Genomic DNA, 26,929 nt, shown 5'->3' with positions numbered 1-26,929 from the left:
AGTTAAGAAGTGTACATTTGTTTGGTTTTTGTATTTCCATTTAGTAATTGCCAGAGTTCTGCTGTGTGTGTGTGTATGTGTGTGTGTGTTATGTGTATGTGTATGTATGTGTGTGTCTATACACACATTTATATACATGCATATATATTTGTATTTATTTAACCATATTCATTTATTCTACAGAAATCCTTCTCAATTTCACAGTTTTTTTATCAGTAATTAGTGTTGAGAGAATTATCTCCCCTACATACAAAATGCAGATTTTGCAATCAAGACAAAGTATATCTATATTTTCTTAGATTCTATTCAAGTCTTTAATGTTTTTCTTGTATTTTTTCCTGGAGGTGATTGATTGATTAATTCTATTTTTCAGTTCATCTTTTGATTTTAATGGATTTGAGCAGCCTTCCTTTATGATTTCTTGGAGCCAGTTATTTAGTTTGATTATTGTTTACAGGGAGTTCTATGATTTTTAGGGTTTTTGCAAGGCAATGGTGTTAAGTGGCTTGCCCATGGCCACATAACTAGATAATTATTAATTGTCTGAGACTGGATTTGAACTCAGGTACTCCTGACTCCAGGGCTGGTGCTCTATCCACTGTGCCACCTAGCCACCCCGAGTTCTATGATTCTTAAGTTATCTTTCCTCAACCTGTTTTCTGAGTCAGTTTTTAAAGTAGATGCATTTCTTTTTCTTCTATTTTTTTAATATCTTAGGACTTTGTTCTAACATTTCTTGTTGTCTCATGAAGCCATTGATTTCTGTTTGCTCCATTTTATTTTTCAGAAAATACAATATTTGGTAATATTTTCTATTTTCTGTTTTGTGTTATCTAGTCCCCTTCCTTTATTTTCTTCTAGAGTTATTTCAATTCTAATTTCATTTTTTTGTCTTGTTTCATTTCTTCCAGCTATTCTTTAATCCTTTCAGTCATGCCATTCTTTTCCTCTGAGACTTTCTTTTTTTCTTTTTGTGGTTATCCCTTAGGCTTCTTTTAAGTCAGTGGTTCTTAATGTGGTTTTAATGAATTCATTTTAAAAATAATTTTGATAATTGTATTTTAAAAAATAATTGTTTTATCTGTAAAAACAATTGTTTTATTTGATTTTATGCATTTTGACAAGTCAACAATCATTTATTTATTAGGTGCTTACTATGTGCCAGGCTCTGTGTTTATGAAATAAATTATTATTCCTTGAAGGCATCTAGAAGTTTCATCAGATAGTTAGGAGACTCTATGACACAAAAAGGTTAAGGACTACTATCTTAAATCATAATCTTTTTTTGACTTTTTCAGGGTTTCTTTTTTTATTCACATTTTTTCTTGTGTGGCTACTTCTCCCATTGTTAGAGAACTGCAAAAGGATTTGTTCCAGCTTACCTGCTTTGAATACTTTCTCAAACTCTGCTTAATGGTATTGGTCTTCCCCCCCCCCCATACATTAATGTGGCAGGGAAAAGCCAGTGGTTCCAGATCTTGATCTTGGTCCTCTTGGCAGAATAGGGGTGAAGTAGGTGAGGGGGTGGAGTTAGGGACTAATAGGCATTCATCATTTTGCTGCCAGTTCCTTTGGCCTTTCTGAGAGTGTACAGCCCTGAACAACTGATGGAGCTGGTTGATGGAGGCATGTAGGGAACAGAAAGCCAAAGCATCATTCTTAAGTGAATCAGTGTACTAAGATGTTGAGGGAGATAGATAAAAGTTTAGTTAAGATTCAATCCATTCCATCATAGTGTTTATAATTGAACAAAGGGACATGCTATATAGATTGACCACTATAATGCAAAATTACCCTTTGATTATTTCCTGAGGTACAAACCAAATGAGGTCTAATGGGGGCAGAAAGGTCTCTTTGGATAGAATCTATGAAAGGACTGGAAAGTACATGAGAGAAATACTTCTATATTTTATTTGTTTTTCTGTTTTTTTAATTTTTGGCAAGGCAATGGGGTTAAGGGGCTTGCCCAAGGCCACACAGTTAGGTAATTATTAAATGTCTGAGGCCAGATTTGAACTCAGGTACTCCTGACTCCAGGGCTAGTGCTCTATCCATTGCGCCACTTAGCTGCCCCCATGCTTCTATATTTTAAAATAAAGTTTTGATAATCATTCATAGTTGTTCTGGACCAGGAGCAGGGAGACTGGGGTCTAATTCCATGACCTCTTGCAAGTTATTTCTCCTTCCCTGAAAGTCAGTTTCCAGGTGGTTAGATGGATAGAATTCTGTCCAGTGTCCTGATACCTCAAACTTTTATTTAGGTATATGTGATCTTGTCATTTAATCTCTCTCTCAGTCCCTTCAATCATTTATAAAACATGAAAATAATAAAATTATATAGCACCTACCTTACAGGGTTGTTGTGAGGATTAAGAGAGAAAAAATATATGAAGTATTCCTTTTTTAATTATCTTGGATCATTTATTGATCAGAGTAGTCAAGTCTTTCTCAGCTGATCATCATACAACATTGCTGTTATTATTTACACTAATCTCCTATTCTTTAATACATTTTCCTATCTACCTACATTTTATGGGTGAACTTATGCTATTCACATTCTCAGTTATGATTGTTGTTTTTCCCTTCATTCCTTTTTCTTCTATTTCTTTTTTCTCTTTCTTTCCTATCCCTTCTTAATATATTCTTCCCTTTTAAAATCATTTTCAACAAGAATGTCCACTCCACTCCATTTCCCATTCATTGTAAAAGCTGTTCCTTGTGCTTTTTTTTTTTTGCATGAGAAAATTTCCCCCATTCTGCTTCTACCTTCTCCCTTCTTCCAGGACATCCCTCTTTCTCATCCCTTATTTTTCTGGAGTTTATTTCAACATATATATATATATATATATATATATATATATATATATATGTATATATATATATACATACATACATATTTAAAAAATAAATTTATTTATTTTTGAATTTTACAATTTTTCCCCAAATCTTTGCTTCCCTCTCCCCACTCCCACAGAAGGCAGTCTGTTAATCTTTACATTGTTTCCATGCTATGCATTGATCTAAACTGAATGTGTTGAGAGAGAAATCATATCCTTAAGAAAAAAAATAAGAGATAACAAGATTACATAATAAGATAACATTTTTTTAAAGTTAAAGGTAGTAGTAGTCTTTGGTGTTTGTTCAAACTCCACAATTCTTTCTCTGGATACAGATAGTATTCTCCATCACAGATACCCCAAAATTGTCCCTGATTGTTGTACTGATGGAATGAGAAAGTCCATTAAGATTGATCATCACCCCCATGTTACTTTTATGGTATACAATGTTCTTCTAGTTCTGCTCATCTTGCTCAACATCAGTTCATGCAAATCCTTCCAGGCTTCTCTGAATTTCCATCCCTCCTGGTTTCTAATAGAATAATAATGTTTCATAACATATATATATATATATATATATGTATATATCACAATTTGTTCAACCATTCCCCCAATTGATAGACATTCATTCAATTTCCAATTCTTTGCTACCACAGAGCTGCTATGAATATTTTTGTACAAGTAATGTTTTTACCCTTTTTCATCATCTCATCAGGGTATAGACCCAGTACTGGATCAAAGGGTATGTACATTTTTATTGACCCTTGGGCATAATTCCAAATTGCTCTCCAGAAACATTGGAGTTCATTCCAATATTATTGAGTCATACCCATGCTTTCTGTATATATAAACTCCTTTTAACTGACCTAATAATGATAAAATTCTTAGGAGTTACATGAATCAGCTTTTTCACATAAGAATGCAAACAGTTTAACCTTATTGAGTTCCTTATGATTTCTCTTTCATGTTTACCTTTTTAAAGTTTCTTGAGTCTTGTATTTAAATGTCAATTTTTTTTATTCAGTTCTGGTGTTTTCATCAGGAATACTTGAATGCTCTCTATTTCATTAAATAACCATTTTTTTATCCCTGAAGTATTATATTTAATTTTTCTGGTTTAAAGTTGGGTTACACTTATTGGGGAGAGGAGACCATGTTCCAACTTTTGGCTTTTTGTGCTGCTAAGTTCTGGGGTGAACATGTTTTTGATGATTTCAAGATGATGTGATCTGGGGAGAGGTGAGGTCACTACTCTCCTGATGTGTACTCTGACCTTTACTCAAGAAGGGCCCCTAGTCTCCTAGCACTAGTATTCCTCTTGATTCTGGAACTGGACTAGGTCCTGTACTCTTCTGCAGCTGCACTTGTTAGTAGTGACCCTAGCAACCTTGGAAATTTGATGAGGGCCTTTGCTCCCCTGTGACAGATGAAAAATGCTCCTTTCTATCCTAGAATGCTATGCTGAACTGCATATAGGCAAGAGAGTTGCTATTCAGCACCAGCTAGAAAAGGGTAGCCTGGGGTCTCTTTCTGACCAGTTGTCATATGGCTCTTACCATTTCTAGACTGACAGCTCCTGAAGCTCCTGCTGTTGCTATTGTTGCATATGTCCACTGTAATGGTCCTTCATCTCAGACCTCTCTTTCTAACCTCCTAAGTTTTGGTAGACTGAAAAAATGTCTCACTCTGACCTTTTGTTGACTTTGTCACACCCAGATTTTAATGGAGGCATTATTTTATAGTTGTTTGAAGAGGAATATTGAGGGAGAGTTCAGCTGGGTTGCTGCTTCTAATCTACAATCTCTCTCTCTTTTTTTTTAATGTTTTTGCAAGGCAAACGGGGTTAAGTGGCTTGCCCAAGGCCACACAACTAGGTAATTATTAAATATCTGAGGTCGGATTTGAACTCAGGTACTCCTGACTTCAGAGCCGGTGCTCTATCCACTGTGCCACCTAGCCACCCCACTAATCTATAGTCTTGAGTTATAAACTTTTAATTTCCAGTTCCTAAATATGACATTCAAGGGTTCTCATCAACAGGCAAGTCATTTCTCCTTCCCTGAAAGTCAGTTTCCAGGTGGAAACCTCTCTCTAACCTAAATTCTTATTGCTTTCCAATGAATTTACTGTTTTTCAATGAAAGTTAGCCCCCCCACCATGGTTTTCCATAAATACTCCATACTCTTTTTTTTTACTTTCATATATACTTTGAATTCCCTTCTTCCTCCTTGTCTGTCTTATTCCTAAAATTTTATTCTAGTTTGTCTGCTTCCCTAAAACCCTTTCTCCCTCCTCTTTGATTGGTTTACTCCTTAGCTTTATTTTAGTTTGTCTACTCCCAACAAACCCTTCCTGATTATATAATTGTACCATAATTATCTTCCCTTGATTTATAATTTCCATAACACATAGGACCTTTAATAAATCTTGCTCTTCATTCTGCCCAGTCTTTTATCACTCTTCTTATTAATAAAATTATAATAATAGTTTACATTTGTTGAGAACTGTATGATTACAAGGTACCTTCACATACAAGTCTTTGAGTACAGGTAAGGCAAGTATACTTATACCCATTTTATAGGAGAGGAAACAGAGGTTAAGTGACTTGCCCATAGTCACTCAGTGAATAGGTTTTAGAGCCAGGACTCAAAGTCAGAAATAGCCTTTCACTATTCCAAAGGCTTTCTGTTTCCCTAAGTTGACTGTAGGCTTCTTAAAGGTGGGGATTTTGCCTTCTTTTTCCTCTGATTTCCCTACCAGAGATTGACACAGTACCATTCTATAGAAGACATTTGCCAATTATTTTTTCACATGATGTACCCTCTGTCACAGTGAATTTGAACCAAAAAAAACAGTAGCCAGGATTTAACAATGATTGGGTCATTTTCTCCAGTTTAAGCAGAATCTTGAGATGATAAGATGAAACCACCATGATCCTGGCAAAAGACTGAGATAGTACTCAAACCACATGGGAGACAAGGATTCTGAGAGATCCTTGGTCAGAAGCCCTGCACTTGGATCTTAGAGAGAAGGTTGGTGAAAACTCTTGCTCTTGCCATCATGATAGGGCATGGCTTCATGGCTGACTGTATAAAAAAGAATCGATGGGGATATTTCAATCTAGGTATATTGGAACCAAGCTGTTTCAAACATGTTCAGCTGTGTCTATATTTACTAGTAGATAGATGGATGATGGGTTGGGAAGCTGGTTGGAACCCAGCTACATATCTATACAAGCCAGGAATTGGGGGGGGGGATGGATGGGGAAGGAGAGATAAAAAGATCTACTTTCAATCTTTAGATATCAAATTGATTCTCAGCTTCTGCCAAGGAAGGTGTTTCCTCCCCTCCCACCCCCACCCCCTCCCTCAGGTTGGTTTAAAGAGCCTTATCTCATTGACCATTTCCCTACAAAGTTAGAGTTTTTGATTGTTATACTTTGATTTGTTCTTTCTGGTGTCTCCAGGTTGTATGTAAGATGACTAGGGAAAGCTGAGCATAAGGAAATTGTCTCATAAGTTTGGCCCTTGTAAAAAACCTCCTCCATGAAGGGGTTTTGTGTTTAGGAGAGGAAAATTGGGCAAGGTCTCAGCTTCTGTAGCCCAGTGCTCAATAATTCACTTGGTCATTAACTCACTTAGCAGGTCAACAGGGACACCTGCTGTGGAGGAGATTGTTTATGAAGCCAAATTAATGAGACAATTTTCCCTGTGCACAACTTGCCTGGGATTTCATTCACACATATGGTCATCCCACCTGTTACCTAGCCTGCAGCTACACCTCAAGACAAAACTCATTGGATCCTTACTTCTTGAATTCTTGGTCTGACCTTAAGGGGTCTAGAGATTGACCCTATAAGCTGACTGATAGGAATGGTGGTGGTGTTGGACCATGGAAGGGCAAGAAAGTTGCGTAAGAATAACTTACTTAGCAAAGTTGAGTATTTTCCTGAATGAAATGACCTTGGAAGGAGGTCTGGAATGAAGTGTTCCAGAGGTCTAAGCAAAACAAGGAGGTGATGAAAGTCCTTGAGTCACAAACTAAGGAGAAAAGAAATCTTTTTAAATAGTATTTTATTTTCCCCAATTAAATGTAGAGATGATTTTCAACATTCACTTTTATAAAATTTTGAGTTCCAAGTTTTGTCACCCTTCTTTTGCCCCCCCCACTTCCTAAAATGGTAAGCAATTTGATATGTGTTATATATGCCTCAATCTGCATACAGAGTCCATCAGTTCTTTTGGATCACATTTCCCATTGTGAATTTTTTATAATTGTCTTGGATCATTGTGTTGCTGAGAAGAACTAAGTCAATCATAGTTGGTCATCCCATCATGTTGCTGCTACACCCATACAATATTCTTCTGGTTTTGTTCATTTCGTTTTCCTTGGTTCATTTAAGTCTTTTCAAGTTTTTCTGAAATCTTCCTGAGCATTATTTCTTACTGCATAATAGTACTGCATTACATTCATAAAACTTTTTCTGCCAATCCCTAATTGATGGGCATCTCCTTAATTTCCATTTTTTTTGCCTCTACAAAAAGGGCTGCTATAAATATTGTTGCACATGTAGGCCCTTACTCATTTTTTTATGATCTCTTTGGGATACAGACCTAGTAGAGGTATTATTGGGCAAAGGCTCAGTACAATTTGATTGCCAAATTTCTCTTTATTAATCCATAACTCTACCAATAGTTCTTTAGTGTCCCAATTTCCCCACATTTCCAATATTTATCATTTTCCTTTGCTGTCATATTAATCGATCTGATTTGTGTGAGGTGTTTCAATTTGCAGTTCTCTAATCAAAAGTGATTTAGAGCATTTCTTCATATGATTATAGACAATTTTGATTTCTTCATCTGAAAACTGCCTGTCTGACCATTTAGCAATTGTGGAATTATTTGAATTCTTACAAATCTGACTCAATTTTCTTTAAATTTGAGATACTTGCTGTAAAATTGTTTCTTAGCTTTCCTTCTAATCTTGGTTGCATTGGTTTTGTTTGTGCAGAACCTTTTTAATTTAATATAATCAAACTCATTCATTTACATCTTCCAATGCTCTCTATTTCTTGTTTGGTCATAAAATTTTCCTTTCTTCAGTATTCTGACAGGTAAGTTATTCTTGCTCTCCTAATTTGCTTATGGTATCACCCTTTATTTCTAAGTCCCCTTTTTGATCTTTTGTACTTGTTGTGAGAAATGTAGGGCATTGGTCTTACAGGGTATGTGTGTGTGGGTCCCTAGGGAATCCATTACAAAGGGGGGAATGGCCCCAGCTAATCACAAAACTGGGAGTTTTTCTAATCTTATTCCAGAGATGACAAATCCAAGATTAGAAGAACTCAGTTCTCAATCAGTCAAGAGTGACCTAGAAATCTTGACCAAATGCAACTGAGTTTGTGCAGTTAGGCAATTGAATATTATCCCATATACCCACTGTGACGATTGGGATCCATCAGCATATCATATCATGTTATGGGGGGGATCATATTAGGGGCATGTCATGAGATGGGCAGACCTTTTAGATTGTAACTTAAACTCTGAGAGCCTATGAAAATCCAAGAGGGAGGGGAAAGAGTTTCTGAAGACTATAAATTACCTGATGTTCTAATGCTACCTTGTGCCTCATGCTAGGTAAGGCACCCATATCTCGCAAGGTTCGTGAATAAAATCTACAATTTTCTCTCACTTCAGCAGGTTTTTCTTTTTTTTTTAATAGATAACACTTGGTACATGGTATAAGATGTGGCTCTATATCTGGGTTCCAGTTTTCCCAATAGTTTTTGTCACATAGTGAGTTCTTATCCTAAAAGTTTGTATCTTTGAGTTTATCAAACACCAGATTACCACGCTCATTTACAACCGTGTCTTGTGTATCTAAATTATTCCATTGATTTACCACCCTATTTATTAGTCAGAATCAGATAGTTTTGATGATTACTGTTTTATAATTTAGTTTGGGTTCTGACAAAGCTAGGCCATCTTCATTTGCATTTTCCCCATTAATTTCCTTGATATCCTTGACCTTTTATTTTTCCAGAAAGAAAAGTCTTGAAGGTCTATAGAAGAGAAAGTGTTTGTGCTTTTCCTGACTCTATAAGTCAGAACCAGGAGCTCTGGGTGCAAAGTGGTAGATTTGGGCATCAGGAGGTTTGTAGATAAATATTTGGTCTCTCCTAAAAAAAGTACAAGACATATTTTTTTTAGTTTCATCCACATCTTTAATATATTCTCCACCACTTTTGTAAGAGCACACAATCAACAAAACAATAAATCAAGTCTTGATTTATAGTGTTTGCTGTTTTCCAAATAACAAATATTTTGAAAATTTAAATCACTGGCTTCCAAATTCAAGTTTGACCAGGCTCTAAAACATCCCTGGAAACATTTCTCAACAATGAAATCTAAGTTGCTTCAGTTTGCAATGGCTTCCACTCACTGGAAGTCTTAATACAAATACTAGATTACTTAACTTGGGTAAATGGACACAAAGATCATTAGGCCTAGGCGTAGTCAATTTTCAATCCTCTGCCCTCATGGAGGAGGGGTAGGTAGTCCAGATAATCCCATATCACTTACAATTGACTCTAAGTTATGTTTTTGTGAATCTTACATGTGAATGTTGTTATTGAGAATTAATAGTTTTTCCTATAAAATAACAAGACTGCTCAGTGAGGAGTTGGAAATCATCACCTTTCATACCAAAGCAAAATATCAACCTGGGAAACAGAGCGGGGTTTCTCTAAAGTCTACTCTGACGAGTTTACATGTTCCCTGAAGCTTATTAGGAGTAATTACATTTAAGCAGTTCTTTTTCACCTCAATACTGTAATGGGTAGTGCTAGCATTCTAATTTCCATGTTTCTGTGGAAGAAACAAGGTCAAAGACACAGTCCTCAGATCTAGTTCTTTGGCTTTAAATGTGGCATTTTTTGGGTTTTGTTTTTCTGTTATATTGCATGGTTCTTGATAAGTTGATAGCAAGATTTACCTTGGCAAAGCTAGGGAGGATACTTGAGAAATCTAAATTCAAAACATTTACTAAGTTCCTACTATGTATCAGAACAACTGTGCAAAATCTGACTTGTCAATGGTGTCCAATAAATGACAAGTTCTTTTAATTGGAACTATGACTCCTTCTGTATTCCTGCTCCCCATTATCCTACCTCTAAAACCCTAGCAAGGGATCACGGAGGCTGCTGCAAATATTTATGAACCTAGCTGATTCTTTAAATGTGTTACTTTAACATTGATCTATACTCTGGTCTTATGTGAAAACTTACTCTTTTATAGGATTATATTTGTGTGAAGTTTACAAACTTTGTGAGTTTTTAAATTTTGAAAGCAAGAGGTTTTCTTTTTTTAAAAATTTATTTATTTTGAATTTTACAATTTATCTCTTAATCTCACTTCCCTCCTCCTACCCCCCCCCCAGAAGGCAGTTTGTTAGTCTTTACATTTTTTTCATGTTATACATTGATCTAAGTTGGATGTGATGAGAGAGAAATCATATCCTTAAGGAAAAAGAATAAAATATGAGATAGCAGAATTACATAACAAGATAACTTTTTTTGTAAATTAAAGGTAATGATCTTTGGTCTTTGTTTAAACTCCACAATTCTTTCTCTGGATATAGATGGTATTCTCCACTGCAGATACCCCAATATTGTGCCTGATTCTTGCACTGGTATGAGCAAGTCCATTAATGATTATCACCCCCATGTGAAAGCAAGAGGTTTTCATAAAGAAATCAGAAACATTTGGAATCATGGAAAAATTGTATATTACTCCTCTAGAGAAGAGGGAGGGAAGGAGGGAAGAAAGGGAGAATGGAGAAAGGAAAGAAATATTTATTAAGTACTTACATTGTATAAGTCATTGTATCAAACTTTACAAATATTATATTACATTACATTACAAATATTACAAATATTCTTTCATTTTATTCTCACAATACTGGGAAGCAGGTGCTATTATTTTCCCTATTTTACGATGAAGAAATGAAAGCAATGAGAGATTCAATGTCTTGTGTAGGGTCACATAGCTAGTTAGACTCTAGGACCAGGACTCTGTGCACTGTGGTACCCAATAGCTGGTGTAGCTTCACCTCCTCTGAAGCAGACAACTCTTGACTTTCTTGAAGGCGAATTGGAAAAATGCTGGTAAGGGATTTGAGCTCCAATAAAAATATTCTATGAGATTTAATCTGTGAAGACAAGATTTTTCCTGGACTATTTGCTGGCCTCAGCCAGATTTAAAACAAAAATACTATTTTATTTTTCCCAATTACATGCCAAGACAATTTTTTACATTCATTTTGATAAGATTTTGAGTTCCAAATTTTCCTTCCTCCCCTTTGCTTCTGAAAATGGTAGGCAATTTGATAAAGGTTATACAAATGCTATCATATAAAACATATTTCCATATTAGGATTAGTGAAAGATGAAACAGATCAAAAGAAAAAAATCGCCAAAAAAGTTTAAAACCTTTGCTTTGATTTGCATTCAGAGTCCATCAGTGTTTTGTTTTGTTTTTTTTTGCAAGGAAAATGGGGTTAAGTGGCTTGCCCAAGTCCACACAGCTAGGTAATTATTAAGTGTCTGAGACCAGATTTGAACCCAGGTACTCTTGACTCCAGGGCCGGTGCTTTAACCACTGTGCCACCTAGCTGCCCCAATCAGTGTTTTTTTTTTTTTTAATTTGAATGTGATTGCATTTTCATTTGAGAGTTCTTTGCATTTGTCTTAGATCATTGTGTTGCTGAAAAAAGCTGTGTCATTCACATTTGATCATCTTACAATGTTGCTGATATGGTATGCAATGTTTTCTTGGTTCTGTTCTTTTTACTTTGTATCAGTTTGTACAACTCTTTTCAGATTTTTCTGAAATCTGCCTGTTCATCATTTCTTATTGCACAATAGTATTCCAGTACAGTTATATATTACCACTTGTTCAGCCATTTCCCAAATGTTGGACATCCCTTCAATTTTCAATATTTTGCCACTACAAAAGGGTTGCCTTTTATACAAATAAATATAAATATTTTTACACATGGAAGTCCTGCTATAAATATTTTGGTATACTAGAGTCTCTTGTTCAAGCAGTATGGGCATTTTAGTAACCTTGTGTGCATAATTCCAATTTTGCTTTCCAAAATGGTTGTGCCAAAACACAGCTCCACCAACAATGTATAATTGCTTTTTTTTTTTTTAGGTTTTTGCAAGGCAAATGGGGTTAAGTGGCTTGCCCAAGGCCACACAGTTAGGTAATTATTAAGTGTCTGAGACCGGATTTGAACCTAGGTACTCCTGACTCCAGGGCTGGTGCTTTATCCACTGTGCCACCTAGCTGCCGCTATAATTGCTTTTCAAAATAGTTGTATCAGGGCAGAGTCAAGATGATGGAATTAAGGCAGGAAATCCCAGAAATTCTCTCTCAGACCACTCCAAATGCCTTTAAATTATGATTCTAACCAACTTCTAGAATAGTAGAACCCAATGAAGGACTGAGTGAAACAATTCTCTGTCCCAAGACAACTTGGAAACTCCATGGGAAGTGTCTGTTCCACCAGGTTGGAAAGTCACAGCAAAGCCCTAGATGCACTGGCCGCCGAAGCAAAGAGACTCCAGCTATCCAGGAAAAACCCATGGGGTGACTGGGTCCCTGGGGGCACTTAGGTCCATGGAAGTGGGGTAGATTTCCAGACTTCTCAGCCTAGCAATTGCCAAGGACTTGGAAGGTCAATGGGAAAACTGCCACACCAGAGTGTGTGTGGAGCCCAGGCCAACGGTGATCTCAGTGTAGCCTTCGCCTAGGAACCACTCAGCCCCTGCCTCCATGGATGGTAAGGGGATTGGAGGAGACTGCGGAGGTCTCTCTGCTATATCTGGGAGAGGACTCTGTTACTTTGCCCATACTCAGATCTATGTTGAGCTCCATACTGCCATAGCAGAATAGGTACCCTCCTCACAGTTCAGGGCAGAGGGGAGTGCTTAGAATCATCCACAGACCAGAGTGCAGGCCAAGAGAGCAGTCAGAACCTCTCATAAGACCTTGAAGGAATTGAGGTAGGAGGGGTGGCCCCGCAAAAATCCTTAAAAACTTGGGAAAGTGAATCCTCTAATCTGGAAGCAGAGCCTCACCTTAACAAAGAGCTAAGATCAAGTCATAGGCTGGGAAAATGAGCAAATGACAGAAGAAAAAAGAATCTGACCATAGAAAATTACTTTGGTCCCATTAAAGGGATCCTAAGAAGATGACAGAATCAAAGCTTCTGTATCCAAAGCCTCTAAGAAAAATATGAATTGGCCTAAGGCTAATGAAGAGCTCAAAAAATATTTTGAAAATCAAGTGAGGAAAAATTGGGAAGAGAAATGAGAGGGGTGCAGGAAGATCATGAAAGCCTAGTCAGCAGCTTGATGAAGGAAATACAAAAACACTGAAGAAAATAACATCTTAAAAACACTTTAGGTCAAATGGAAAGAAAAAAACAGTTCAAAAGTCCAATGAGGAGAAGAATGCTTTAAAAAGCAGAATGGGCCAGATGAAAAAGGAGATAAAAAACTCTCTGAAGAAAATAATTCCTTCAAATGTAAAATGGAGCTAGGGGAAGCTGATGGCTTTGTGAGAAATCAAGAAACAATAACACAAAACTAAAAAAATGAAAAACTAGAAGAAAATGTGAAATATCTCATTGGACAAGCAACTGACCTGGAAAACATCCAGGAGACATAATTTAAAAATTATTGGGTTACTTGAAAGTCATGACCAAGAAAAGAGTCTAGACTTCATTTTTCAAGAAATTCTCTAGGAAAATTGCCCTGAGAGCTTAGAAGCAGGGGGTAAAATAGTAATTGAACAAATCCACTGCTCACTTCCTGAAAGAGATTCCAAAATGAAAACTTCCAGGACTCTTATAGTCAAATTTCAGAACTGCCAAGTAAAGGAGAAAATGCTAAAAGCAACCAGAAAGAAACAATTCAAATATCATGAAACTACAGTCAGGATTACACAGGATTTAGTGGTGTCTACATTAAGGGCTCGTGGGGCTTGGAATATGATATTCCTGAAGGCAAAAGAGCTTGGATTACAACTGAGAATCAACTACCCAGGAAAACTGAGCATTCTCTTTCAGGGGAAAAGGTGTCGAAATGACCAGAGCTGAACAGAAAGTTTGATCTTCAAGTACAGGACTCAGATGAAGCATAGAGACAGTGGATGAGAATGACAAATTATGAGGCATTTATTTATGCTGTACTGCTTATATTCCTGCATAGGAAGATGATACTGATAACTGATATGAACCTTCTCATTTATTAGGGCAGTTAGAAGAAGCATATATGGACAAGGCACAGGAGGGAACTGAATATGAAGGTATAATATATTATAAAGATGGAGTTGATGGATGAGAAAGGAATGTTCTGGGAGAAAGGAAAAAGAGAATATTTCATGTAAAAGAGGCAATAAAAAGCTTTTGCAATGGAGTGGAAGGGAGGGAGGTGAGGGGGAATGAGTGAGCCTTCATTCTCATTGGAAGTAGTTCAGAGGGGAAATAATATACACATTCAATGGGGCATAGAAATCTATCTTACCCTAGAGGAAAGGAGGAAAGGAGAGGAAAGGGATGGGAGAAAGGGGACAAGGGGAAGAGAGGGGAAATGTAGGTGACAGAAGAGAAGGAAGATCGTGGGAGAGGGTAGTCAGATACAATACACTTTTGAGGAAGGACAGGGTAAAAGGAGAGAGAGAGAGAATAAAATAAATGGGAGAGGGGAGGAATTGAATGGAGGGAAATAACAGCTAGCAATAGCAACTGTGGGGAAAAATAGCACCTTCTTTGATGGACTTATGATAAAGAATGTGATGCATCTCAGAGATCTGAATACAGACTGAGGCACACTTATTTTTCTCTCATTTTATTTTACTTGAGGTTTTTCTATCTTTGTGGAGGGAAGGGGAGATTATATTTACTTTTACAACAAGACTGTTGTGGTGATGTGAAAAGAATAAATTAATTTTAAAAATCCAAAACAAAATAGCTATATCACAGATCCACCAACAATTTATTAATCTGCCTATCCTTCTACAACCCCTCCAGTTTTGACTGTTGTCATTTTTTGTAATTTCTTTTGCCAGTTTTTAGGGTGTGAGGTTAAAAACTCAAGGTTTTTTGGTCTATATTTCTCTTATTATTAGTGATTTGATACTTTTTCACATGATAATGAATTCTTTGTGGTTCTTTGGACAACTGTTTATATTCTTTGACCATTTGCCTATTGGGGAATGGCTATTAGTGACACACAGATATACACACACACATGCACACATGTGCACACACATATTTGATATCAGCCCCTTTTTAAGGGAAATTTGATACAAAGTTTTTTCCCCTTATTTTATCCTAGATGTTTAAATGTTGTCTATGCAGAAGCCTTTCAATTTCAAGTAATCAAAGTTATCTATTTTTGCTTTGTATTTGCCTCTATATCTTGTGTGGCTCAGAATATATATATCTCTTACTCATAGTTATGAGAGTTATATGATTTGTTTCTCTTCTAAATTTTTTTATAGTTTTCTCATTATTACATTCATGTAAACATTTAGAATGTTTTGTGAAATATGGCATAAGGAGTTGGTCTAAACCCAATTTTTGCCAGATTGCTTTCTAGTTTTTTAAAAATTTATTTTATTTTACTATTTTTTAGTTTTTTGCAAGGCAATGGGGTTAAGTGGCTTGCCCAAGGCCACACAGCTAGGTAATTATTAAGTGTCTGAAGTCAGATTTGAACTCAGGTACTCCTGACTCCAGGACTGGTGCTCTATCTACTGCGCCACCTAGCCGCCCCTCCAACAGTTTTTAAAAAGTTAAATGGGAAGATTTTTGCCAGGTAATTTAAGTTTTCCTCTTTATGCTGGCCTGTTGAATTCTCTTGTTTCTGAATCTCTCTTCTCTAATCTTTTCTATTGATCTAGCTCTCAATACTTTTAATGGAAACCAGATGGTTTTCATGACTGCTGTTAGATAATATAGTTTGAGTCAGGAAGTGCTCTTCCCTCTTTAAGCCTACTTTTTTTCATCAATCCCCTTGTTATTCTAGAAAATCAAGATTTTTTTTGTTCTTCTAAATGAGTTTTGTTATGATTTTATCAAGTTCTGTATAGTATTTCCTTGTAATTTGATTAGTATGGCCTTAAAAGTATAAATTAAATTCAGTAGTATTGCCATTTTTATATATTTCTTACAGTTGAGACATGAGCACCAAATATGCCTTTAGGTATTTAAGTTCTTATTTACTTCTTTAAGGAGCTCCTAAATCCATACATGTCATTTGTCTTCTTTGGGAGGTTAATACACTGATATTTTTTGCATTTTATACTTATTTTTAATGAGATTTCCCTTTCTACTATTGCTTCTTCTGTTTTGTTATATAGAGATGCTGCTGAAGATTTCTTATTTTATTTATGATTATCTTACCTTCCAGGGTTACCTTCCATGAGATAATAATTGTAAAGCACTTAGTATGTCATATACATCAAGAACTACATAAATGCTATTATTTTTATTATTATTTTCCCCAATAGGCAGAGAAGGTTTCTTGGAGGAAGAACGTATAGAAGAGATAGAAAAGAGAACAGGACGAGAGAGAGAGAGAGAGAGAGAGAGAGAGAGAGAGAGAGAGAGAGAGAGAGAGAGAGAGAGAGGAGGAGGAGGATTTGACAGGTGGAATATAGGATATGGAAAGTCAGTTGGCAGAAAAGTGGTCAAGTCTAAGTGGAGGAATTGAGAGGCAGCATGGTAGAGTAGTCCAGGAAGGCTTGAATATAGCTCCAGGTTCTCACTAATTGTGTTTCTCTGGGCAAGTCTCTAATCTCTATTTACTTTAGTTAAGCAAAGGTCAGAGGATACTTGCTTTTGCAATATTTTTTGTTCCCTGTCTTCTTCCGTAAAGTTGTAAACCTCATTAGGCTTATCCTACAGGGCCAGTGGGCTCCTCCTCCTTTCTCCTATTAAGACAATTCCTCAAATTCAGATAAATGCATCCAAGACTCACATATTTGGCTGTGTAGTTATAGAAGTCTTCCTTTTCTGTGTGTGGTCCCCTCTTCAATACAACTACACAATAAACTATGAGATCACTCTGATCTAATCCTGAAGACTAATGCCAAATGTTTTAGTCTTGGTATAGCTCAGGCCAGTCTAGTGACTCAGGCCAAGAAATCTTGTTATTTTAATCTGTTAACATTAGCCAAGAAGGCAACATACACATGATTACAACAATATAAATGGAAATTACTACCACACTCACATGTCAGAAGTGAATGTTGCTAAATTATAAAGAACAAGAGGCATGGTTTATTTGGAAATTTGTTGTTTATATCTTGTATATATTGTTTATATTTTCAAACTATTTTGATTTATTGATCATTTATATTGGATTTTCCTCTTTTTTATCTTTAAAAACATTTTTTATATGGGTTGACTCTGGGGTGGGAGAAGAATATTGGAGGGAAACTAGTGTTATATGAAAAGCAATAAAATTATTTTAAAGTAGTACATTTACTTATAAAGTTAAAAGGATATATTTTCCTAATTCAAAGGGATGCTAAAATCTCTTATTCAAAGCAGGAATGCTGAATCAGGAATGCAAAACCACAGGTCAGCAGGAATTCTGCTAATCCTTTGAGCTACTGGTTCTTCATAGTTCAGACATTTGATAACTTTAATGCCAAGATAGCAATGCCAATTTTCCAAGCCCTAGTTCCTTTGACCAATCACATCTCCAGAGCATCTTCTTTGACTTCTTAAAGGGAACCCTCCTCAAAATAAATGACAATTTTGCTACAGCTTATAGTAACAATGAAAGTTTGTATCTTCCATAAATAGATTATTCCTCTGAATTTCTCTATAATCTCATGTTTCTGATAAAGCTTCCTCTGACCTACATTCTAAATTGTAAACTATGTTTTTTGGCCATGACAATATGTGACTTGGGGCAAATCATTTTTTTTTTTTGAGCCTTATCCAAATGTGACCAGGAGCTCTATCAAAAATATTTTCCAATATTATTTGCTCTAGGGCTAGAGGATATATATATATATAATATGTGTATATACAATATATACCTATATACAAACATACATACCCATATACATATAGAATACTTATATATACACATATATATACATATATTGAAAGATCTATATATTTATCTAGATAGATATAAGTATCTCCATACACCCACAAACACACACACACACACACACACACACACACACACGCAAATATATATGTAATTAAAATGCGATTGGTTGAATATTTGGATTATTTCCCCTGAAACACAGTATCTTACCCACAGTGAAATCACTATGAAACTACACTGACCCACTATCTCACAACTTCTTTTTCCCCTCATCCACCTGAAATATCATTGTCAAAAGGATCTTATTGTCACTTGTAGATTTGAAAATTCATTATCTTTGAGTTCATCCATTTAAAAAAAAGGAACTGAAACTGGTCCCATCTATGAGGACCCTGCCATTTATACTTCTCTAGGCTGAGAATGGAGAGGTAACCCTGGTCTTTTATTTCTTGGGTTCAAGTCAGTTTTCTAATCATGACAAAGCATTCCTTCTCAGCCAGTAGTGACTCAGTGTTAGCCTTTGGTAAGATACCTTGTTAAAGGTCCTTTGAAAGTCTAAATAAATTGTGACTTCTTTTGTTCACATGCCTGTGTATGCCCACAAAGAACTTTGTGCATTCTTCCAAAATGACTTCACCTTAGCAAGAGAAAATAGGTCATGATTGCTTAAAAGTTTGGTGACTCAACTTTATTATTCCATTAGATTATTCCATTAGTTTAGTTTATCCAAATGTGACCAGGGGTTTATGGCTCTATTGAAAGTATTTTTCAGAATTCTCAGCCTTGCTATAGAATATGGGGAGAGCTAAGTACTGTTAATGGAAAGAAGAGTGTGTGTGTGTGTGTGTGTGTGTGTGTGTGTGTTCTTTGCACATGCAAGCATTATAGAAAGATTAGGAATCTAATCCTGTTCTACATTTAACATAGAAGAGAACTTCCCATCCTAATTCCTATCAATAAGGACACAGACAACTGCTGTGAGTAGCTATATCAATTTATTTGAAGTATGGATTGAGAAAAAGCCAAGACAGAAAAGGAAGGGAAGAAGTGGGAAGGGATCATGGTAGAGGAGGGTGGAAGTTAGATTGCTTAGCATCAGGCCCTGAGCTCTGGGCAGCTAAGCCTCTATTTATCATGGGGATTTCCAGATAGGCATTCTTTGCTATCCTAAGGGAGCCTGGAGTCTAAGAAGACAGAGACCCTTCTCCCTCATAAATCAGAACTGCGAAGAGTTTCAAAGTGCAAATCAAATGATTGTGCAAAGGTTCCACACATCTACCAGGCCTAGGGGATATTAGACAGAAGCCAAAGTTCCTGACATCCTGGGGTTCAGGGCCCATTGAACACACCTCTCCTGTAGCTGTTGACACATAAGAGGGGAAAAGAAAAATAAGGAGAATATTGGGATTCCTGTGGAGACAATTGAATCTCCCACTGACTATGTTTCAAACAACTTCTGTGTCCAGAGGCAGGAAGAGAGATCCAGAAGTCAATGTGCAGAAAGAATGTGACTAAAAAGAACAGCAAAATTGGAGCTTGAAGACTTTTTGAATCTTAGTTCTGCCACTCATGACTCCCTTCTCAAGGCCTCATTTTTCCTTATGTATAAAATGAGGGTGATTGGATTCAGAGACCTCTAAGGTTTATTCCAGCTCTAACATTCATTCAATCAATCAATATAAGCACCCAGACATTGTATTAAAGAATGTGATCATCAGAAAATCCCCTTGCAAGCATTTCAAGGGCCTCTCCTTCCAGAATTCCTTCATCTCACAGAGAAAATTCTTTCCAAAGGCTAACTTCAGCTTCTTTTGTTGAGATATTAGTGTCTTATTTGTGGCTTTTCCCAATCTCCCATGAAGGAAGACCTTCATGCTACAAGACCTGAATTTCTCCTTTACCTACTACCACTCAGGACCACCTTCACATAGCCTGGGTAGAGAGAGAGGAGAAGAGAGCAACATTAGAGATTAAGCATCAACTGCCCCTGCGACCCTGGACAAAGATGCTGGACATAATCTTTTTTGAAAAAAATCTGAGCAGGTTGCATCCATATCTAAATGTTAAACCAAGGGTCTGGAGGTCTAGGTTTTTATGGCACAGCTGCTACTAACTGGGGGTTTATGGCATAACTAATTCCTATCCTTAAAAGGATACAAAGAAGAGGATTCCTTTTTTCTTCCTCCCCTCCCCCTCCCTCCTTCCCATCTCCCTCCTCTACTCCTAGTCCAGCTGTTTTCTCCCCTGGGTCAGTGACAGCCAAAGGGCAAAGTGAAAGTCTATTGATACATATAGGTGTCTGACTACCCATTAGAATGTAGGTCCAAGCAATAATCCCCTATCACTTGATCACTTAGAGACCCCAAGGATCCTTTCTCAAGTCCTTTCCTGACTCACTCACTGAGCAATCTGGGGAGAGTCACAATTTCTGAGACTCAGCTTTTCTATCTGTGAAATTGAGTGAATCAGTATTGCCCCTGAGGAACTAGCCCTAAACTAAATAAACTTGGACTTTATCATAATTGAAGCTCTTGGGGTAATAGGTGCTGGTGAGGAAGGAATGAAGTTTGAAATCTTTACTGAATCTATGTAGTTCAGATTGAGATGGAGAATGGAAGCAAGAGGTTCCCACCTCTGATCTTCATATTCCAGCAGCTGTTTATAGGTGGCAATCTTAATGTCCAACCCCAATGTGGAGTTCATGACCTTCTGGTGCTTCTTCAGTAGACATGCCATGTCCTGCTTGTTTTTCTGCAGGACCTCCTCCAGTTCAGCCAGCTCACAACAGCATCCCCACCTTGCTATTCAGCCTGGGACATAGCAGCCTCCAGTTTGGAATTCTAGAAGCATATGAATAGGGGAGGAGAAGAAAGTATTATGGTCTTTGTGACCTGGATCTTGGGTCTAAGTTCTATCTACTGGTCTCCTTTCATCTGGATCCCATTCTATTTTCTTATATCAGAGCTTGGGTATGGATGTTGTTAAAAGGTTTGCCTCATGGGAAAGTAAATAGGAAATAATACCCAGAGGACAAGAGGAAGTATATTTGGGAGATAGAAAGGTCTTGGGCATACATCTTTTGTTTTCTTAGAAACTTATTTCTTGGGACAGCTAGGTGATGCAGTGGATAGAGCACTGGCCTTGGAGTCAGGACGGCCTTAGACACTTAATAATTACCTAGCTGTGTGACCTTAGGCAAGTCACTTAACCCCATTGCCTTGCAAAAAACAAAAAAAAACTCAACTTATTTCCTCTTAAATCATTAAATCCCAATCCTTTTTGCTAATGGAGGAGAGGATCCAAATTGGTGAATTATTTCAAAATATGAATGGTTCAAAACTCCAATCTTTAGAACTCAGACAGACCTGGTTAATTCTAATTTAAGTTTTGTAGAATAATAAGATTTGTCATCTTCTTATGCATTTGTACCAGAGAGCCTTGGGATAATTAGCAGGTCACTTTATCTAGCCTAACAATTTTTTTTTATAATTCAAATCCAGAGATGGGTAATTGAGGATTGGTTAGAAATTAGAGTTTCATTGTATCAAATACCAACCAAAGTTGGCTTCTATCTGATGTCCACAGCATCAGCACCAACTTGGGATGCTCTGATATTAGGTTCTCAGGGCCTTGTACCTGAAACTTTGCATTTTCCACCTTGGCAGTTAACTTCTGTATCATGCTTTTCAATTCAGTGTTCTCCTCTTTGGTTTTATGTAGAATCTCCCCATGGCAGATCACTGAGGCCTTCATCTTCTCAAACTATAAGAAACAAAACAGGATTGTTGACACACACAAGATTATAGGAGTCATCCATCCCTTTGCTTTCATGACATTTCAGTCCAAGAACCATCTCCCCTTCTTGAAATACCTTTAGGACTTAGCAACTATTTTGGGGGTAGAGTCTTCAGAGGGAGAAGGCTTACTTGATCAGTTTCTGGAAACTGAGGGAACCAGACCCACTCACTTGGCTGCAATATAAGAATTCGGTCTGAGCCTGATTGCGACTGGTGATGTCATCATGCCAAGTCTTGATCTCTGCAATGACACAGTCCATATTAAGCTTTTGGCAGTTGTCAATCTTCACCACAACTGAGGTATCTCTGATTCTGTCATGGAGAATTCATAACTCCTGTTACATAAAGGGAAGGAACCCAGATACATGGTCAGTGTCTGGTCCCTGGACTTAAAGTCACATAGGGGGTGCTATCAGGCCTAGTTAAGGATTGAATCAGAGGATTTTGAAATGGAAGTGACCTTAAATCAATCCCTTCATTTTATAGGAACTTAGAGTTTGAAAAGAAGAGACCTTCAAGATCTAATCTCATCACTTCATTTAATAGTTCTAGCCTATGACTTGAACCAAGGCCTTCTGATGCCAGGTCCAGAAATCCTAGGATCAAATGACTTGCCCTAGATTACACATGGCAGAGCCAAAATTTGACTCTGACTCCAAATCCATTTTTCTTTTCACCTCATCACCACTGACTATCTGTGAAGAGGATGGTACTTTGAGGATTTCCCTGAAATCATACAGGGTCTATCTTGATTTCATATTCCCAGTCATGAATTGTTGAGAACAATGACAGCTCTGCATCTTATGTATTTTGTCCAAGGTAGTCCTAGAATCAAACAGAGTCTTTCTCCCTTACTGAGGATACATGGATAACCCAAACCTACAGAAAATGCAATTCTCAGACTTCCCCATCATCTGCTCCCATAGAGCATTATCCCCTTCCATTAGTAACTTCCATTTTTCCTTTAAAGAGGGGGTTGATGGGGTTGTTAAAGGACCTGGGATACCACTCTTTCTTGTGGATCACTGAGAATATATTATGATTTCTTTCATTTTTTTTAGCATAGAGAAAGGATTAGGTGGAATCTTTCAACATATCTAGGAAACATTCTTTTTCTTTGGCTTTGTTTGGGCCATTTGGTAATGTCTGTCCTTTGGTGGATTTCCAGGTTCATCTCGGATCACAGAATCATAGAATTCAATGCTGGAACCCAGATACATGGTCAGTGTCTGGTCCCTGAACTTAAAGTCACATAGAGGGTGCTATCACGCCTAATTAAGGATTGAATCAGAGGATTTCAAAATGGAAGTGACCTTAAATCAATCCCTTCATTTTATAGGAACTTAGAGTTTGAAAGGAAGAGACCTTCAAGATCTAATCTCATCACTTCATTTAATAGTTCTAGCCTATGACTTGAACCAATTAAATTTCTGAGGAATAAAGAAATGAGGCCCACACTAGTGAATGTGCTGATTAGAATTCTAATTCAGTTCTCTTTCCACTACATCTCATGTTCCCTGCATATCTTTTGACTTTTCATCTACTGAAATTGCAGAAGTTGACCTTTCTCATGGTCATTATCACTTGTTTCTACCCTTCCAATTGTGTCTCTTTCTTTATAAGATCCTGTTTTTTACCTCTTCATATAGCATCATAAGGAAATTGATTTCTTCTAACAGGTTTTCTTTATTAATCTCCACATCTGAAGTCTTCTGAGGGGCATTATCCATTTCCTGTAGGGACAACAGAAAATTATATATTCAGATTCAAAGAGCAAGCCAGGAAGGTCATCTCATCCAAACAACTATCTGTCAACTTCTCTGTGTCACAGATTCTTCTAGTAGCCTGGTTAAATCTATGGATTTCCTTCTCAGAATAATGATCTTAAATGCATAAAAGAAAACACAGTGTTTTAGGATTTAAAAAAGGAAAACAGATATATTGAATGATTTTATATCTATGCACACACATATATATGTATACATAAAGACATTTATAAACACATACACCCAGCTATAACTATGTCTATAGCTCTATTAATCTCTTTCTATTTCCCTAGCAATCTATTATTATTAGAACCCTCTTCTCATTGTATAGTTTAGAAAAGTGAAACTTCAAACTAGGTAACAGTTTAAAGACTAACACAGGTGAAACTTGTTCTATTCAAAGGACCTTTGCTCTATCCAAAGGAAGTTGATAACCTCTCCTAAGGGAAAGACCAAAGTTCTGGAATCAGCTTATTTGGAGGGGATTCCAGGAAGGTGAGACTTCCAAGTATTGGTGTGGGTGAGATATCACCAAGTCTGAGGAAGAGAGTGGACACCAGATTTTCTTACCCTCCCTGATCTATCTACTTTATCTTTATTTGCTATTGTTTAGGAGGCAACATTGCTCTAAATGCTCTTTTATTTGTAGGTAGGATCCCTATTTCCCCTTGTTTTCCCAAGCTCCTGGTAAATATTTCTGGTGGGTTCCTTCTGCATGTGTTCTCTTAGTACTAGATTCTTAGGGATTCTCCCTGTGCTTCTCTATGTCACAGGAGTGTGTGAATGTGTGTGTGTGTGTGTGTGTGTGTGATATATGGGTGTGTGGTGTGTATGTGTGTGGCTGAGTGTGTGGGATGTGTTTGTGTGTGTGTGTGTGTGTGTGTGTGTGTGTGTGTGTGTGTGTCTGTGTGTCTGTGTGCTAATTTTCCTATCAGAGTGGGCATTCCCATAGGACAAGGCCCAGGTCTCTTCCTCCTCCCTCTGAAGATAAATGTGGCTCCTTACACAGTAAATGAGCAAAACCCAGGACTGGTCAGGAAGGAGTGAAACTGACCTTTATCAATGAAGGCAGCAAACTTGCTATTGAGACACTTAATCTGTTCCTTCTCCTTGTACTTCACACACTGGGCTTGGGGTCAGTCTCCAGGTTGAAGGGAATCAGGAGGTTCTCAATGATAGACACAATGAAGATGATGCAGGAGGGGCTAGACCCTCACACTCCCTAGTGTGATAGCCAAAGTTCTGGCCACAAGAGCCAGCTCTGTAGCCCCCTCAGATGCTGTGGCTGCCAAAGCCAGTCTGTAGCAGGACATTCTTTTGGTAGGGAGCAGTGCCAATGCAGCAGTAGCCAGACATGGTGCCCACACGCTGAGATGCACATAAATGCTGGGTCCCCAAATCCTGATCTGCAGTTCATGGTGCTTGAAAACTCTAGGGTTACCAAATACTGAAAGAAAAGAACAGGGGAGATTTTGAGAGTCCAGAGATCAATCTAAATGGCCTCCTCTGCTCCTGAGCTCCATATTTATTCCCCCACCCAAGGCTTGGCTATGCATATGGTGATGGGACAATTTGATGCTTTATGAGCTTGGGCGGTTAGCTCCACCACTGTTGCTTGAGTTGTGGGACCCACCCAGCACCACAGCCAGGTGCAAATAATAGTTAGCATGTTTCATCTTCAAAGTGCTTCCTTAGCAGGGTACACACCCAGCCATTGCCCTGCTCAGAGGACAGCAGGAATACTAGGGGAAGCATAGGAAGCTGGCCATACTTCAGAGGAGGGTACACAGATAAATGTGGTGGTGGGGCCATCTCTTGTTCCAATCTTGCTAGAAGAGAGAGACAGTAGGGTCAGGGGGAGTCCCAAAGCAATTGGGGATGGGTAAGGGGCTTTCCTGACTATGAATGGTAGTTGCAATCAGAAGAATAATGGATATGGCAAAAGATAAAAGGACCAATCAGGAGAAAGTATAGGTTGAACCTTGACATTCTTTTGGCTATTTCAGTATTTAGGCTTATCTCAAACCTTTGAAGGTCTCTGGGTTGGGAGGTAAACTTTTATATTTTTAAGACTGCACTTACATCCTGTTGGCTCAGGGCATTTTTGATAATTGTGGGAAGTTTAGAGTTTATAGCCAAAGAGTAGATGAGGATTCTGTAGAGGATGAGAATGAAGGAAGTAGAAATAAACTGGAACCTGAGGAGGGACACACTAGTTGGGGATACATTTGGGGAAACAGGTTGTCAAGATGAGAAGTAAAGAATAAGAATTATGTGGGTCATCTGGTGGTTGAGGGAGGGTGACATTTGCCATCATTTTATAGGTTTGGAGGTGTTAGATTTAGCGTCAATTTATTTCCCCTGAACTGTGCTTGCATTTCAGGGAGCTGCTGACAAATGAACTGTGGTGGCTTGGATAATTGAGTCAAACATACTTCAGTCAACTCAATTCTTTTTACCAATCCTTATTAAAGTGTTTCAATACTTCAAGGACCTATGCTTTTGTCAGTGCAAATACTCTCTCAACCAATTCAAATTTACAACTCTACCACCATATATTCATGACTTCTGTGACAAGGGCTAGTTGACATACCAAGTTATCTCTAGGATACACAATGAAACTATTTAAATAATAAGCATAACTATTATCTAATCATTCCTTACTAATATTTTCCTTACTATTTGAAAGAAAAAACACTTAAGAACAAACTTTAAAGAAATATAAATGTTGTTACAATTTTAAACCATAAGCCTTGAGAACAGCATTATTACCCCCCCCCCCCAGGTTTCCGTGTTTCTGACTTGGCTTTCATCCCTGTCAGCACCACCCAGATGAATTACCCTCCATCTAGGCTATATGTATATGTATTTGTATACATATATATGTATGTATATATGTATATATGTATATATGTATATGGAAGATGACTGCTTTTATGGTACTGTGTCCCATACCTCTATTGAAGAACTAGAAATCAAAAATTTTACCACCAGAGAGCTTGGTGCCATCAAAGATGTTATTGATGGAAATACTACTAAAGAAAATGTATCACCATCCAGTTGGAGTTGAAATCTTCTATAGGTTTATTACCTCCTTGAGGTCCTTGAGGGCAGGAACTGTCTCATCCATTTGTATTCATAATGCTTGGCATTAGGTTTTGCACATAGTAGGTATTAAGATATTAACTATGTTAAGATATATGGGTTTTCCATCCATTCATTCATTTCATTCCTTTCTCAGTAAATATCAACTATTAATAAGGACTTCTTAATCAGACCTTGACATTAGTCTAATCTAAGAAGAAAATTTACTTTGAATCTTTCTTTGAAATGTAGTTTTCTGGTTTCAGATAGACTGTCCCATGTCTCTTATTCCAGGACTTTAGG

At 37.3% G+C, this 26,929-nt stretch overlaps 1 protein-coding gene and 1 pseudogene across 1 annotated transcript in view; one reads left to right on the top strand and one right to left on the bottom strand.

Annotated features, from left to right (window-relative positions):
• KRT86 (keratin 86) overlaps positions 1-26,929 on the top strand; it is a 48,161-nt gene that overhangs the window by 3,977 nt on the left and 17,255 nt on the right. The window lies entirely within an intron of this gene.
• On the bottom strand, positions 19,309-26,390 carry LOC141512188 (putative keratin-87 protein; annotated as a pseudogene).

Source organism: Macrotis lagotis, chromosome 2 (assembly GCF_037893015.1).
Source record: "Macrotis lagotis isolate mMagLag1 chromosome 2, bilby.v1.9.chrom.fasta, whole genome shotgun sequence".
Lineage (NCBI taxonomy): Eukaryota > Metazoa > Chordata > Mammalia > Peramelemorphia > Peramelidae > Macrotis > Macrotis lagotis.
Note: the sequence above shows the minus strand (reverse complement) of the source record. Positions and strands in the feature narration are given on the sequence as shown.